At 45.5% G+C, this 15496-nt stretch overlaps 3 pseudogenes; all 3 read right to left on the bottom strand.

Moving 5' to 3' along the window:
* Positions 1 to 1020: 1020 nt before the first annotated feature.
* Positions 1021 to 2320, bottom strand: LOC136388050 (calponin-2 pseudogene; annotated as a pseudogene).
* A 64-nt stretch (positions 2321 to 2384) lies between these two features.
* LOC136388049 (calponin-2 pseudogene) lies at positions 2385 to 4047 on the bottom strand (annotated as a pseudogene).
* A 7591-nt stretch (positions 4048 to 11638) lies between these two features.
* The window catches only part of LOC136388048 (T-cell ecto-ADP-ribosyltransferase 2 pseudogene), a 53288-nt pseudogene continuing 49430 nt past the window's right edge, over positions 11639 to 15496 (bottom strand).

The raw sequence follows: 15496 nt of genomic DNA, 5'->3' as shown, positions 1-15496 counted from the left end.
AGTTGCCAGGGATTAGGCATGGTGGGAAGAGAGATGACAGGCATAACACAGAAGATTTTTAGGACAGTGAAACTATTCTGTGTGATACCATAGTGATGGACACATCATTACATATTTGTCCAAACCCACAGAACATAGAACACCAAGAGTGAAGCCTAACGTAACTATGGACTGTGGGAGACAATGACGTGTCAGAGCAGCTTCCTCACCTGTAAAAAATGTGCCGCTACTAGTATGGAGTGCTACTAATGGGGAAGGCCATGCAGGTGTGGGGACAGGAGTATATATATGGTCATCTCTGTACTTTCCTCTTAATTTTGCTGTGAATTTAAGACTGCTCAAAAAAAAAAAAAAAAAAAAAAAAAAAAAAGAAAAGAAAAGAAAAGAAAAAAAAGAAAGGTTCTTTCCTCAAAAGAGGTTTTTAGTACCTTTGGTTCATAGTTGATATTTCACATTATCTCCTGGTTCCAGGGCTCCTGAATGGGGCTGGTCCCAGGAAGAGCATCCTGGTGGGGGTTCCTCTGCGCAGTACTTGGATAAGGAGAGTGGACAAGTATGGAAGGTGAGGGGGGATCTGGCCTTGCCTCGCCACTCAGAGATTCATTGTCCTATTTGGGTTCCTGTTTCCTCAACAAGCCCCCAAGAGGGTCCTGGGAAAATCGGTCCCTTATAATGCCTAAGATATCTGGGGACTGTGGCCTGGCCCTCTCCCAAGGGACTTCCTTCCCAGCACCCCCCTCCACCATTTTCACCCCACTCCCCCAAAAAAGAAATTACTTTTGTTAAACCTGCCTGCAGCTTCTATGGGTTCAGAAACCACAAACTGACTAGCAGAGAAAAAGGAAGTGGTGTAGAAACAACCGGAAGCCATTTGGGGCCGGCTTCCCTCCCTGCCCAGGTTTCTTCTCGCCACAGCTTAGCTCAGAGACTGCTGGGGAAAATGCTCCCTAAATGTGCCAGGCAGGGACCACCACCCCAGTGCATCTGTATCTGGCCTTCACAGACCCTTAGCTGGAAGCACTAGAACACATAGAAAAGCAAGATGAAAACAGAAACACCCAAAATCCCACATGGGGTGATGATGTGTAGGATACCCCACAAGGGGGGCTCTTTTGCCTGGTAGTCAGTGGGTGGATAGTCCAGGGCCTTCCCTGGGTTTGGGCAGTTGCCAGCTGACCGTGTAGCCCCATCAGCCAGTGAGCCTTGTGGGCAGTACTTTGGGTCATATATCTGCTGGCCCAGGCCACATACCTGGCTGCTTTGGCTCTGCATGTAGCCCATCTGCAGAGACACGGAGAAGTTGTCACAGTTGCCAATGCCCATCTTGGTGTCATAGATGTGCCATCAGGTCCCGGTAGTCATCATGCCCCTCTGTTTGGCATGCTTGTTGGTGCCCATTTGCAGGCTGATGGTTGAGTGGTCCATGGGTGGCAGGTTGTGTTTCTTCGGTTCATGCAGATGTCTTCTTGTGCCATATGCCATCATGTGTGACAGGCTAGCACACTTGTTGGTACCCATCTGGAGCCCAATGACACCCTGGCCTGCCTTCACGATAGCATCATTGATGTTCTGCTTCTGCTTCCCCGAGTACTTTGTTGTTGTTTTGACAGAGACAGAGAGAGAGAGAGAGTCAGAGAGAGGGACAAATAGGGACAGACAGACAGGAAAGGAGAGAGATGAGAAGCATCAATTCTTCATTGTGCCTCCTTAGTTTTTCATTGATTGCTTTCTCATATGTGCCCTGACCCAGGGGCTACAGCAGAGCAAGTGACCCCTTGCTCAAGCCAGTGACCTTGGGCTTCAAGCCAGCAACAATGGGGTCATGTCTATGACCCCATGCTCAAGCCAATGCCCCCCCCCCCCTGCTCAAGCTGGATGAGCCTGCACTCAGGGGTTTCAAACCTGGGTCTTCCACATCCCAGTACAACACTCTATCCACTGCGCCACCACCTGGTCAGGCTTCCCTGAGTACTTAATGCCGATCTCCACACTGCACTGCCACCCCTTTGTTTTGGCTTTCTTTGCCAGAGCTGGAAGAGGTAACTGCACCAGTGTCATGTTTCCACTCTCAAACAGGTCCATGGAGTTCATTCCGTAGCTGATTACGGCCTTGATGAAGTCAGAGATGTTTTCTAGCTGGTGCTAGTTTTGCATGGAATGGTTGATCTTGGGGATTGAGTCTGGCTTCAGCTTGTTCATGAGTGTGTACAGGATAATTCCATCCTTCAGAACCTTCTGGAAGTTGAGACCAACAGACAGACCCATAAGTCCCTCGATCCAGTTGCAGAGTTCTGCCTCCTTTTTTCTGAGGATATTTGTACAAGAGCCAGTTCTTGACCTTGGCCAAACCTGGTAGAAGGGCCCCTTGTTGATCTATGTGGAGCTCATGCTGCCAGCAGTGACTGTGGGACCAAATATTAAAGACTTTTAAGACTGCTCAAAAAGATTTTTATTTTTCTAAAAAGAGGTTTTTATTACCTTTAGTCCATAGTTGGTATTTCACATTATCTTTTGGTTCCAGGCTCCTGAGTGGGGCTTGTCCCAATGGGGGCCTCCTGGTAGGTGTTTCTCTCTGTGCAGTACTTGGAGAGGGGAAGGGGACAGGTATGGAAGGTGGGGTCTGGCTTTGCCTCAACTACTCATAAATTTATTGTCTTGTCCAGGCCCCAGTTTCCTCGTCAGATCCCTTGGAGAGTCCTTGGGAAATCCAGTTTGTCATGATGCCTAAAATATCTGGGGACTGTGACCTGGCTCTCTCCTAGGGGACTTCCTTCCCAGTGCCCCCCTCCACCATTCCACCCCACTTCCCTGAAAAATAAATTATGTTTGTTTTGTTAAAACTGCATTTAACTTCTGTAGGTACAGAAACCACAAACAGCAGATAAAAGGAAAGAGGAACAGAGCAACTGGAAGCCATTTCAGGCCAGTTTCCCTCCCTATCCAGTTTTCTTCTCGCCACAGCTTGGCCCAAAGCCTACTGAAAAATTTGCTGCTTGGATGTGCCCTTGCAGGGACCCCCCACCCCACATTCATCTGTATTTGGCCTTCACAGACCTTTAGCTGGAAGCACTTGAGTGCATAGAAAAACAAGATGAAAACACAGAAATACCCAAAATCCTAGATGGGGCAACGATATGAGTAGACACCTTACAAGAGAGGCCTCTTCTTCCTAGTAATAGCAGGGGTAGTCCAGGGTCTTCCCTGGGCTTGGGCACTCACTAGCTGACCCTGGAGCTCCATCAGCCACTGGCCCTTGTGGGCAGTACTTAGGGTCATATATCTGTTGGCCCAGGCCAAAGACTTGGGTATTCTGCCCCTGAGTGTAGCCCACCTGCAAAGACATGGAAGAGTTGTCACACTTGTCAGTCTTCAGCTTGGTGTCATAGATGTGCCATCGGGTCCTGGGAACCATATGCCCACCTGGCTGGGCACACTTGGTAGTGCCCACTTGCAGGTTGATGGTTGAGTGGTCCATGGTGGCAGGATATGCTTCTCGGGGTTGTACAGATGTCCTCTCATGCCATATGCCGTCATGCGTGATTGACTGGCACACTTGTTGATGCCCATCTGGATATTAATGATGCCCTGGCCTGCCTTTATGGTGGCATCATTGAAGTTCCACTTCTGCTTTTCCAAGTACTTGATGCCAATGTCCATGCCACCCTGCAGCCCCTTTGTCTTGACCTTCTCTGACAGAGCTGGGAGGGATACCTCCTCCAGTGTCATGTTTCCACTCTCAAAATAGGTTCATAGAGTTCATGCCATAGCTGATCATGGCATTTATGAAGTCAGAGAGGCTTTCTAGCTGGTGCTGGTTTTGCATGGAGTGATTGATCTCTGGGGCTGAGCCCGGCTATAGCTTATTCATGAGTGTACACAGGAAAATTCTGTCCTTCAGACCCTTCTGGAAGTTGGGATCGATGGGCTCATGAGTCCCTCTATCTAGCTTCAAGTCATCCTTCTGAGGTTATATTCAAAGAAGAGCTGTTTTTTGACCAGGGTCAAAAGCTGGTAGGAGGGGCCTTTGTTAAGCAATATGGAGCTCATGACACTGGCAGCAACCACGGGACCAAAAGTTACAGACTTTTTTTTTTTTTTTGTATTTTTCTGAAGCTGGAAATGGGGAGAGACAGTCAGACAGACTCCCGCATGCGCCCGACCGGGATCCACCCGGCACGCCCACCAGGGGGCGACGCTCTGACCACCAGGGGGCGATGCTCTGCCCCTCCGGGGCATCGCTCTGTTGCGACCAGAGCCACTCCAGCGCCTGGGGCAGAGGCCAAGGAGCCATCCCCAGTGCCCGGGCCATCTTTGCTCCAATGGAGCCTCGCTGTGGGAGGGGAAGAGAGAGACAGAGAGGAAGGGGGGGGGGTGGAGAAGCAGATGGGCGCTTCTCCTGTGTGCCCTGGCCGGGAATCGAACCTGAGACTTCTGCATGCCAGGCCAACACTCTACCACTGAGCCAACCGGCCAGGGCCTAGTTACAGACTTTTAAAAGATGTTTTGATTCACGTGAGACAGAGACTTATTTATATTCATTGTTTGAATCAGAAGTACATCAAAGTCACAAGTATATATTATGTTATGAATGGATGAGGAGAAGGTAAAGTCATTCTCTTTCTATGACTTAACAAAGACCCTCACAGTATTTTTTTCTAGAGAGACACTGATATCCAATTTAATATGAGAGCGATAATTTAATAAGTAACTACAAGGCTAGCCCTCAGCCTCTGTGTAACACTATGGCACTACCACCTGTTTCCAGTAGCAGTCTGTTCTGATTGACTAGTGCACATGCTCTATGAGATACTAATTATTTTTATTTTTTTGAGGTACTGATTATTTTTAATATCACTCATGAAAACTTGCAGTTTTGAGCAAAAACTTTTAAGATTAAAAATTATGTTTCATCACTCAATAAAATGGGTCTAGAAGGAAAGTACTGCAACATAATAAAAGCCATATATGACAAATCATCAGCAAATATCATACTAAATGGAGAAAACCTGAAGGCTTCCTCTAAAATCAGGAATAAGACAAGGTTGCTCACTTTCTTCACTCTTATTCAACATAGCACTGAAAGTCTTAACCAGAGCGATCAGACGAGAAAGAAATAAAAGGCATCCATATTGGAAAAGAAGTAAAGGTATCACTTTCTGCAGATAACATGATCCTGTACATAGAGAAACCGACAACTCCACCAGAAAACTATTAGAAACAAGAAACCAGTACAGTAAAGTTACAGAATATAAAATCAATATATAAAAGTCTACTGCTTTCCTATACACCAACAATAAAACTTCAGAAAATGAATAAAAAAACCCACAACAATTTATTTTACAATTGCAATAACAAAAGTAAAATACCAAGGAATAAACTTAAATAAAAGACATGAAGGACCTATATACTGAAATATAAAACATTACTGAAAGAAATTGAAGAAAACGATGAACTGGAAAGATATTCCATGTTCATGGATTGGAGGAATCAGCATAGTTAAAACTGCCATATTACCCAAAGCAATATATAACTTTAATGCCATCCCCATTAAAATCCCAACATCATCTTTTAAAGAAATAGAACAAAAAAAAATTGGCCCTGGCCAGTTGGCTCAGTGAATGGAGCATTGGCCAGGCATGCAGATGTCCTAGGTTCAATCCCCATCAGGACACACATGAGAAGCAACTATGTTTTTGTTACTGCAATTGTAAAAGGAATTGTTTTTTTTAGTTCATTTTCTGAAGTTTCATTGTTGGAGTATAGGAAAGCAGTAGACTTTTGTATATTGATTTTGTATTCTACACTTTACTGTACTTGTTTATTGTTTCTAATGTTTTCTGGTGTTGTTGGGTTTCTCTATATACAGGATCATGTCATCTGCAGAAAGTGATACCTTTACTTCTTTCCCAGTATGGATGCATTTTATTTCTTTCTCTTGCCTGATTGCTTGGGCTAAGACTTCCAGAACTATGTTGAATAAGAGTGGAGAGAGTGGGCATCCTTGTCTTGTTCCTGATTTTAGAGAAAAAGCTTTCAGTTCTTCATGTTCCTCTTTTTTTTAAAAAAATAATGTTTTTATTTTATTTTGGTTAATTTCTTTTAACTTGAAACCTATCCTTCAAATGTCTGGTTATCTTTGCCATCTGTTTACATTTAAGAATAAGGCCATAAAGACCTGGCTTAGGAGGTTTTCTACATGCACTGGGTTTATTTATTAGTGATTTACCTTGATGTGGCCTAAATGCAGATCTCTTTTCACGAGGGTGATACAGGTTAATGGCTATTCCTGGTCCTAACTCTGCATGGATTTCAACTTCTATTTCCTAGAGAGAGCTAGAGGAAAAATACTGGGCCAATGGGTGACTTCTTCAAAAGGGACAGATGTAACATCAGTCACATTAGGCCCACCTGTGACTAGGGCTCCGCTATTTTGGAGGATCCTTTGCCCCATCCTCACTCCCATACCTCTTATCCATTGAAAAGAATCTTGGTCTCTGGTCTTGTTCCATCAAAGCTATTCTATCAGAAGAGACTGGCTTTTTTGTCTCAGGCTTATTTCTCCTAATACTAGTCTTAGGGATAAGGTCTATTATTAGCTTAATGCACATAATCACCGATGAAAGTTTAGGAAATATTCTCTCCCTTAAGTAATTTATAGATTTGCCTGGGAGGGGCCCTCTTTAGTATTTCGCTTGTCACGTGGTTGTTGCTCGGTAAGTGTTTGTTTTATTAATGACTATGGGTCTGGAGATGTTTAAATGAGCCCTCTTACTGATCAGCATTCATTCTAGAGGCTGGAGTTGAATCTATTATGCAGATAACATTAAGTAAACAGTAGAGAGATTGTATCTATAGAGGTGGAGGACTAGGTAGAGCCTCTTGCTGAAGACTTAAAAGAGAGAAAAGACAGTTACTAGAAACCTTGTGTACTTCTCATTTCTTTTACTTTGGTTCTGAAATGATAAAAGAGTAACTACACAAAATGTTTATAGAGCATTATTTATAACAGTGAAAAAATCAGCAATAGCATGAATGTCTAAAGCTAGAGGACTAGTTAGTGAATAATGGTGATAAACTGATGACGGCAAAAAATGATATGCTTATATTTACATGGAGAAATAAAGAATAGAAAGAAACATGAGGAAATAAAAATAGTTTCTGGCTTGGGGTGCTTGATCTTAAGAGTGAAATTTAAATTATTTTTCTTCCTTATAATTTGATAAGCTGTTGCTATTATAAATACTGAAGACTTAGCCTTTATCTCTTTCCCAAACTTGTACAAAGTTTGTGACAGACAGCCAGCAAACCTTAATTGCAAAATAGCATCCAGAAAACACAAGCAGGGTGTTAGGGCTCACCTGTGGTTTGGTTGCTTGCTCTGAACTATGGGTAGAAATACTTCTGACCTCTTCCTCCGTTTCCCCAACGTTATTCTTAGAATAAAGTTAAGTTATATTTAATGTTTCTACAGGCAGGGAAATCTTTTTTTTGGTTTCCATCTGAAAGTCTGCTAGTCTGGAAGTCAGCTGAAAGGAGTCCTTCAAGCTCTTACAAACATGCATACTCATGCACAAGTGCATTTAAAAAGTTTTAATGCCAGGGAGATGCTTGCTTATAAAGTGAAGAAAATAGAATATTAGGTACCAAACCGCATAATAACATAATAGATAGCACTTGCCATTAACCAAGTGCTCTCTTAATTGCTTTACATGTATTAACTTATTTGATCCCCACACAGCCATAAAGGATGGGAAAATTTTTGCTCTGATTTTACCAATAATAAAACAGAGGCACAAAGAATGTGAGACTTGCCGAATGTCACACAATCAACGCATGAGGGGAGAGGGTTAGAATTCAAACACAGATGTCTGATTCCAGAACTCATGCTCATAATCGAAGAGAGTTAGTACAAGTCACATGAACATTTTGTAGTTACCTCTGGGAGTTAGGATTCTGTTATTTATTCTCATTTACTACCCCTCAGCCTTCTGTCCATTAGTGCTAAGCTCCTTCCCAGCCACCAGGCCTTTTTATTCCTATAGGTACTTCCTTCCTGCCTCTCTGCTCTATCAATTGCTAGTCAGTCTTTAACTCTCAGACCAAATGTCCCTTCTTTTGAAGCCACCCCTGAGTTTCTACACAAGGCTGGCCTCTTCTGTAATGACTTCAGAATGCAGTGACTGGTACAAAGTAAATGCTCAGTTAAGGTTAACTACGGTTGTTATTGTTATGGGTGAAGCACTTTTTGCAGTGCCTGGTACACAGTGGGGACTCTAGAAAGAAGGTGTATAGTGTATTGACATGGCCTTGGCTGAGTTCTACTCAGTTCCTCCTAAAGCTGTGTCTCTGCCCTGGGTGCACTTGTCCCAGTAGAGCCCAAGTTCTACGTCGATCAGGCATCCCTGATTCGACGTCCCTGTGCAGTGGGACACTCCTGCTTATCAGCGGGGCTTGCAACCTCTTCGAGACTACTCTTGAGGCAGCTATGAGGATGCTACTTGTTAAGTGCCAACACTAAATGCCACCAGAGAAAAGACACGACCACACACAAGTTAGTTGCAATAATCACACAGGCAATTTCTTACTCACAAATCCTTTTGGCGTGCCTGGGTACAGCTTAAGGGGGCCCCGTCGGCGTGCTTCTCTTGGCTTTCTTTGGTCAGAGCTCAGAGCCGCGGGCATGGAGACAGTTCACTTCAACGTTGGGGTCTGGGCGACTACTGCAGCAGGGGGTCCCTCAGCTTGAGAACCTTTTCTGGCCAATGCCTTCTAACAGTTGTCAATTTACAGAATTATCACCTCAAACCACCTTTTTGGGAGTTCCTCACAGGGAATCAATCCCCTTTTATGTTAATCTACTGAAATGTTTACATCAAACCACTTTTTAAGATGTTCTTTGTAAGTAACACCAAGACACTTCTTATCTAGGTATAACTTCACACACATACTAACTGGGCCCTACTTGAAAGTCAGTCTGTTTAACACATTACAGAATTATGGCACCAAGGCACTTCTTATCTATGTATAACTTCACACAAATACTAACTGGGCCCTGCTTGAAAGTCAGAGTCGCCTGACCAGGCGGTGATGCAGTAGATAGAGCGTCGGACTGGGATGCGGAGGACCCAGGTTCGAGACCCAGAGTCGCCAGCTTGAGCGCAGGCTCATCTGGTTTGAGCAAGGCTCGTCAGCTTGAGCCCAATGTTGCTGGCTCGAGCAAGGGGTCACTTGACCTGCTATAGCCCCCCAGGTCAAGGCACATTTGAGAATCAATCAATGAACAACTAAGGAACCACAACGAAGAATTGATGCTTCTCATCTCTCTCCCTTCCTGTCTGCTGTCCCTATCTGTCCCTTGTAGCATGCACCGGGTACAAGAACAGACGTTGGAGACTTTCAGGAATATAGATGTTTCTTTATTGGCCAGTTTAACCTGTGCAGGGGCGAATTCCCAGGTGTCTGGAGACACCTTACTCACAAGGAGCTACAAACGGGAATCGTGCCTGGCGCTTACAGCAAGGTCCTTATATATCCTAAGTAAGCAAGCATTATACAGAAGCAGATGTGGCAGTTACCTATTCGCTAAGGGGGGGTCGCACTGGGTAGCAACAGGGGCTGGGTCTAGCTCATTGGCGAATTTCAAGCATAAACTTCTGATAAGGGTCTCTGACCAATGGAATGCAAACATTTGTCTTCCTTTGTTCTCAGCCTTACAGGGTCCCTATCATTACCTCCCTGTCTCTGCTTCTGTACTCTGGCAATCCCAGCACACTTTCCTGAATCTAACAATTTGATCTTTTCTTGGTCCTTACATCCCTCTCTCTCTGACTCTCTGTCTCTGCCACACACACACAAAAAAAGTCAGAGTCTATTTATCACATTACAGAGTTATGGCACCAAGCCACTATATTAATTCCTATCCAAATGGCATAACTTTATTTAATTTTAATAATTATTGCTAATATAATTTTTTTATTTTAATAAAAAATGAATAATTTTAATTATTTTTATATATATTTTATATTTTTAATATTTCTATATATTTAATTACTATAACCTTATATTACTACAACAGCACTCTTGGGTTCCAGTGTTGGTGTTGAGTGGATACCACCCATAGCTACCATTGGCTACTACAGACTCAGCCTCAGATCACACCCTGCTCTAGGGTTGTGTCATCTAAACATAGAACACACCTGTGCATTTCCTGTGGGGACCAGAGACACAGGAGACAGAACAGAAGGAGCAGATTGGAGAGATACTTCAAGAAGATATCTTTAGGCCCTGGCCGGTTGGCTCAGCGGTAGAGCGTCGGCCTAGCGTGCGGAGGACCCGGGTTCGATTCCCGGCCAGGGCACACAGGAGAAGCGCCCATTTGCTTCTCCACCCCTCCGCCGTGCTTTCCTCTCTGTCTCTCTCTTCCCCTCCTGCAGCCAAGGCTCCATTGGAGCAAAGATGGCCCGGGCGCTGGGGATGGCTCTGTGGCCTCTGCCCCAGGCGCTAGAGTGGCTCTGGTTGCAACATGGCGACGCCCAGGATGGGCAGAGCATTGCCCCCTGGTGGGCAGAGCTTCGCCCCTGGTGGGCGTGCCGGGTGGATCCCGGTCGGGCGCATGCGGGAGTCTGTCTGACTGTCTCTCCCTGTTTCCAGCTTCAGAAAAATGAAAAAAAAAAAAAAAAAAAAAGAAGATATATTTAACTGAACTTTATTTTAAGGCAGAAACCATGGGAGGCCAACCAAAAACACCAGGCTATTGTGTTTCAAAAGGAAAGTTTATTTTAAAAGCAGGCTGAGACCAGAAAAAGGTTATCAGCTACCAGAGCTGTGGGAAGGAGCGGGTAGATATAGGGGTGCCTGAGAGCATTTGCTGGCATGCAGTTTTGCACCTGGATATACTTACATTAGTATATTGGGGTTGGTTGCCTTAGTCACAGACAGTCTCCCTTTCCCAATCCTCAGGCCCTTCATGATGGCCTTGTTTTAGGGATATTTCTCAGAATCTTCCCAGGACTGGGGGGAATTGCTTAAGGGGAGGGGAGGTTGGGAGAGGGAAATGTTTACTGTAGAAGTTACCCTAATGAGAGTTGGGTGAGGGAAATTTTTAAAGAAGTCAATATAACCCTAACATTAACATTTATGACCAACTAGGTGTCCAGAGGAAGGGAGATAGATTTGTTTAAGACAGTGATTTTCAACAAACTCAAATAGTTGGCACTAGCAAGCCTGATGGGCAATTTAGTCCCTCCTGCTTCTAGGTCTTGGCTCTTCAGGCTAGTAGTCCTCAGCTCTGAGTGACTTGGCACCTTAGATGCAGCTTCCTATAAGAGATCTTTTCTGTGGGAGCCTGGAGCATGTTGGGCAAATAAGTTTGTACAATGTGTTTTTTAGGTTTGCTCGCTTATATTTTGCATTGGCTTGAGCAGCACCATGTGTATGTAGTCTGTGAAAGGCTGCTGTGCTTGTTTGTCCTCAGGGCAGTAGATTGCAAATTGTGGATTACCTTCCAGTTTGGGAGGGGCCATTATATTGCTAATGTTTGCTGAAGAAGGGATTTTTTCCCCCCAGCCTGGGTTTTGCAGGAGGAGAAGGAATGCAGATGTGTTACCAAAGCTGAGAGGTTTTGGGAACTCTGCTGAGGCTAGTGGGGGCCTTTGATTCCTGGAGAAACCAGAGATTTTTCTGGGCCTTTGATTCCTGTGGAACCAGAGAATGTGTCAGGGCTTTGGGAACTCTGAATGAGAGGGAAGCCGTCTTCTCCACCTGTTTGCTTGTCTGCCAGTATGAGACTTTAATAAACAGAATGGCCCACCATTTTTTGGCTCCATTGTTTCTTTACCGTCTGCCTGAATCCAATGAGAACCTGCATGGCCACAACTGAGGCCGCCCCTGGTCATACAGAGGACCTCTGGCAGAGATAGACAGGGACAGACAGACAGGAATGGAGAGAGATGAGAAGCATCAGTCATTAGTTTTTCGTTGCACGTTGCGACTTCTTAGTTGTTCATTGATTGCTTTCTCATGTGTGCCTTGACCGCGGGCCTTCAGCAGACCGAGTAACCCCTTGCTGGAGCCAGTGACCTTGGGTCCAAGCTGATGAGCTTTTTGCTCAAGCCAGATGAGCCCGCACTCAAGCTGGTGACCTCGGGGTCTCGAACCTGGGTCCTTCTGCCTCCCAGTCCGATGCTCTATCCACTGCGCCACCACCTAGTCAGGCTTCTGTTTCCCTTTTTGTGGTCTCACTGTATCATGGATTTTAAAATTGTATATATCTAATTTTGTATTGCAGATTTTTTTGTATATCGTGGGATTTTGTAGTATATAAATTTTTGGGTTTTTTTTTTTTGTATTTTTCTGAAGTTGGAAACGGGGAGACAGTCACATGCGCCAGACCGGGATCCACCAGCATGCCCACCAGGGGGTGATGCTCTGCCCATCTGGGGCGTTGCTCTGTGGCAACCAGGGCCATTCTAGCACCTGAGGCAGAGGCCATGGAGCCATCCTCAGTGCCTGGGCCAACTTTGCTCCAATGGAGCCTTGGCTGTGGGAGGGAAAGAGAGAGACAGAGAGGAAGGAGGGGGGGTGGAGAAGCAGATGGGCGCTTGTTGGGCAGATAAAATGTATTATGCTCACTTTGTTAAAGAGGCCGTTGCCCAGGTGATATTAATGTGTGTTGAGAATTGTAGCCTGGGGCTTGGTTTTGGGATTAAGCCTTTCCCACCCTTTTTTGATGTAGGGTGGTACAATCCAATCATGCCTCAGAGGTGACTTTGTATTAGACTTCCCTACTTTGTATATTGGATTAGAGGTTGTGAAGCTACAGTGTAAAGTGGGGGCAAAACGGGAGTTTGCTCTCTTGGTTCCTGGGATGATTAGAAGAGAGAGTAGAGCCAGCAGCAGAAGAAAGGCCACGTGGAGGAGGCCAGGAGAAGCAGCCAAGATGGCGGAGTACTGAGTGAGATGCCAGTTTGTGTAGAGTTTGTATCTGGGATAAGGAAGGAGATGGGGAACTGAGGAGAATAAGGCTGGTGAGCTAGAAACCTTTGATTCTAGGAAACTCGGATAAGTCAGTGGCTTTGTGAGCACTGAATGTGACTGGGTTTTGGAGCCCAGTGTGTATTTTTACTTGCCCACCGGGTGCAAGTTAGGATTAAAAGATGATGGCCTACCAGCTTTTGGATCCGTTGTTTCTTTACCGACTGTCCGAATCCAATGCGAACCTGCATGGGCCTGGCTGCTCTGATGCTGGCTCTGGCCGTGGCTTCTGGCTTTACAGTGCTTCTCCTGTGTGCCCTGGCCAGGAATCGAACTCGGGACTCCTTCACGCCAGGTTGATGCTCTACCACTGAGCTAACTGGCCAGGGCCTATAAGTATTTTTATATATTTATTATTTTAATTATTTTTGTGGTAAAATAAGCATTTTCTAGCCTAAAAAATTAAAAACAATATAAAAATATTAATTAAAACATATTAAAAATATTAAACTGAAATAAAGCCTTAAAATATATATAAATAATAAAATAAATATAAGGTCACTACTTCGCAGGTTTTCACCTACTACAGAGGGTTCTGGAACCTATCCCCAGTGATTGAGTTGGTATATCTCTCTACTTCTGAAAATATCTCTGCTTCTGACCTCATGGAAATCCTATTGTTTGCAGCAGATTCTTTCTCTGACCAAAGTTACTGTGAAATACTGAAAATGGAGAAATGACCCACAGGTCCAGTGGCCTGTTGCCATGAAAACCAAATACATAACACAGATGCTGATGAAAAGAAAGAGTCCATTGCTTTTTGTTTTTTCTGAATTTATTTTAGAGAGAAGGGAGATGGGTGGGAAAGGAGAGGGAAGCATCAACTCATAGTTTCACTTAGCTGTTCCGCTTAGTTGTTCCACTTAGTTGTTTCACTTAGTTGTGTACTCATTGATTGCTCCCTGTATGTACCCTGACCAGGGATTGAACCTATGACCTCTGGTGCACAAGGTCAATGGCCAGGTTGTTTCAGGAAATGAAGTTAGCAACATTTCTGAACCTGAAAACAGTTCTGGCCCTGGCCGGTTGGCTCAGCGGTGGAGCGTCGGCCTGGCGTGCGGGGGACCCGGGTTCGATTCCCGGCCAGGGCACATAGGAGAAGCGCCCATTTGCTTCTCCACCCCCACCCCCTCCTTCCTCTCTGTCTCTCTCCTCCCCTCCTGCGGCCGAGGCTCCATTGGAGCGGGGATGGCCCGGGCGCTGGGGATGGCTCCTTGGCCTCTGCCCCAGGCGCTGGAGTTGTTCTGGTCCTTGGCCTCTGCCCCAGGCGCTGGAGTTGTTCTGGTCTGCCCAGAGGGGCAGAGCATCGCCCCCTGGTGGGCAGAGCATTGCCCCTTGGTGGGCATGCCGGGTGGATCCCGGTCGGGCGCATGCGGGAGTCTGTCTGGCTGTCTCTCCCCGTTTCCAGCTTCAGAAAAAAAAAAAAAATACAAAAAACCCCCCAAAAAACAGTTCTGAAACTGAAACTCTTTGAGTTTCTGGTTTTTTTGTCTTGAGAATGCTTCTATTTTTTAGAGAAATTTCAGAGCACACTTCCATGGAAATATTCTAGAATCTAATCAGATATTTCAACTGCTTCACCTTTGAAATAGTGAGGTCCACCATCTTGTTTTCTAACCATACTCCCTTCGTCCGGCTTCCAAGTTCTTCCTGCTAGAACTACTCAGAGGGAGCACGAGGTCCCCGACCTCCTTCAGTCACCACAGTCACTGCCTCAGTCCAGGCACCAGGGCATTGGCCTGGGTCCGTGCAGTGGCCACCCGATTCTGCCTGGAACCAGGTCTCCTGACTCCTTTGACTCTTTCCATTGCCACACATTCTGATACTTTCCATGGCTCTTGCTCCCTGGTGCCTGTGAGGTCGGTTGGCAATGGGGGAAAGTCACATAATGAACCAGGTCCAGGAACTTTGTCTGAAACTGCCCACACCCATGCATGCCAAAAGAAACTTCCCAGGAGCCCTTTGAAAAAGAATGACTGTCTGTCAGCCAATGAAATTTCACCACGTCATATCAACTTGACCACCCTATGGAAGCTATAAATTACTTCCCCCCCACAGAAGAATCTGCGCGAATTCTCTGGCCCATCTTGTGGACCAGAGAACCTTGTCTGGGATGCGCTCTGAATAAATCTTTTGCTATTCCACACTTGGTGACTAAGGCCTTCTTTCTTCCTCAGTGGGGAAATACCTTACATTTGGTGCCGAAACCTGGGAGGAGCTTGAAGCCCGCTAGGGCTGCTCCTCTCCCCTTCCTTTCCGATGAAGAAGCAGGACCTCTGACCTCCCACCCACTTTGGCACATGGTGTGGTAAGTCCCCTGCCTCCAGCCTCCCCTCAGTTCTTTCCACCAAGACTCGTTGTCCATAATCGCAGCTGCATCAGGGACCTCTTATCTGTTCCTAGTGTGTGTGTGCCTGTGGAGATGTCCTGAACACTCCCATTCTACCTAACCATCCAGTGGCCA

The sequence above is a fragment of the Saccopteryx leptura genome, chromosome 1 (genome assembly GCF_036850995.1).
Source record: "Saccopteryx leptura isolate mSacLep1 chromosome 1, mSacLep1_pri_phased_curated, whole genome shotgun sequence".
NCBI classification, from domain to species: Eukaryota; Metazoa; Chordata; class Mammalia; order Chiroptera; family Emballonuridae; genus Saccopteryx; species Saccopteryx leptura.
The sequence above is the reverse complement of the archived record's forward strand: the minus strand, read 5'-3'. Positions and strand labels throughout refer to the sequence as shown.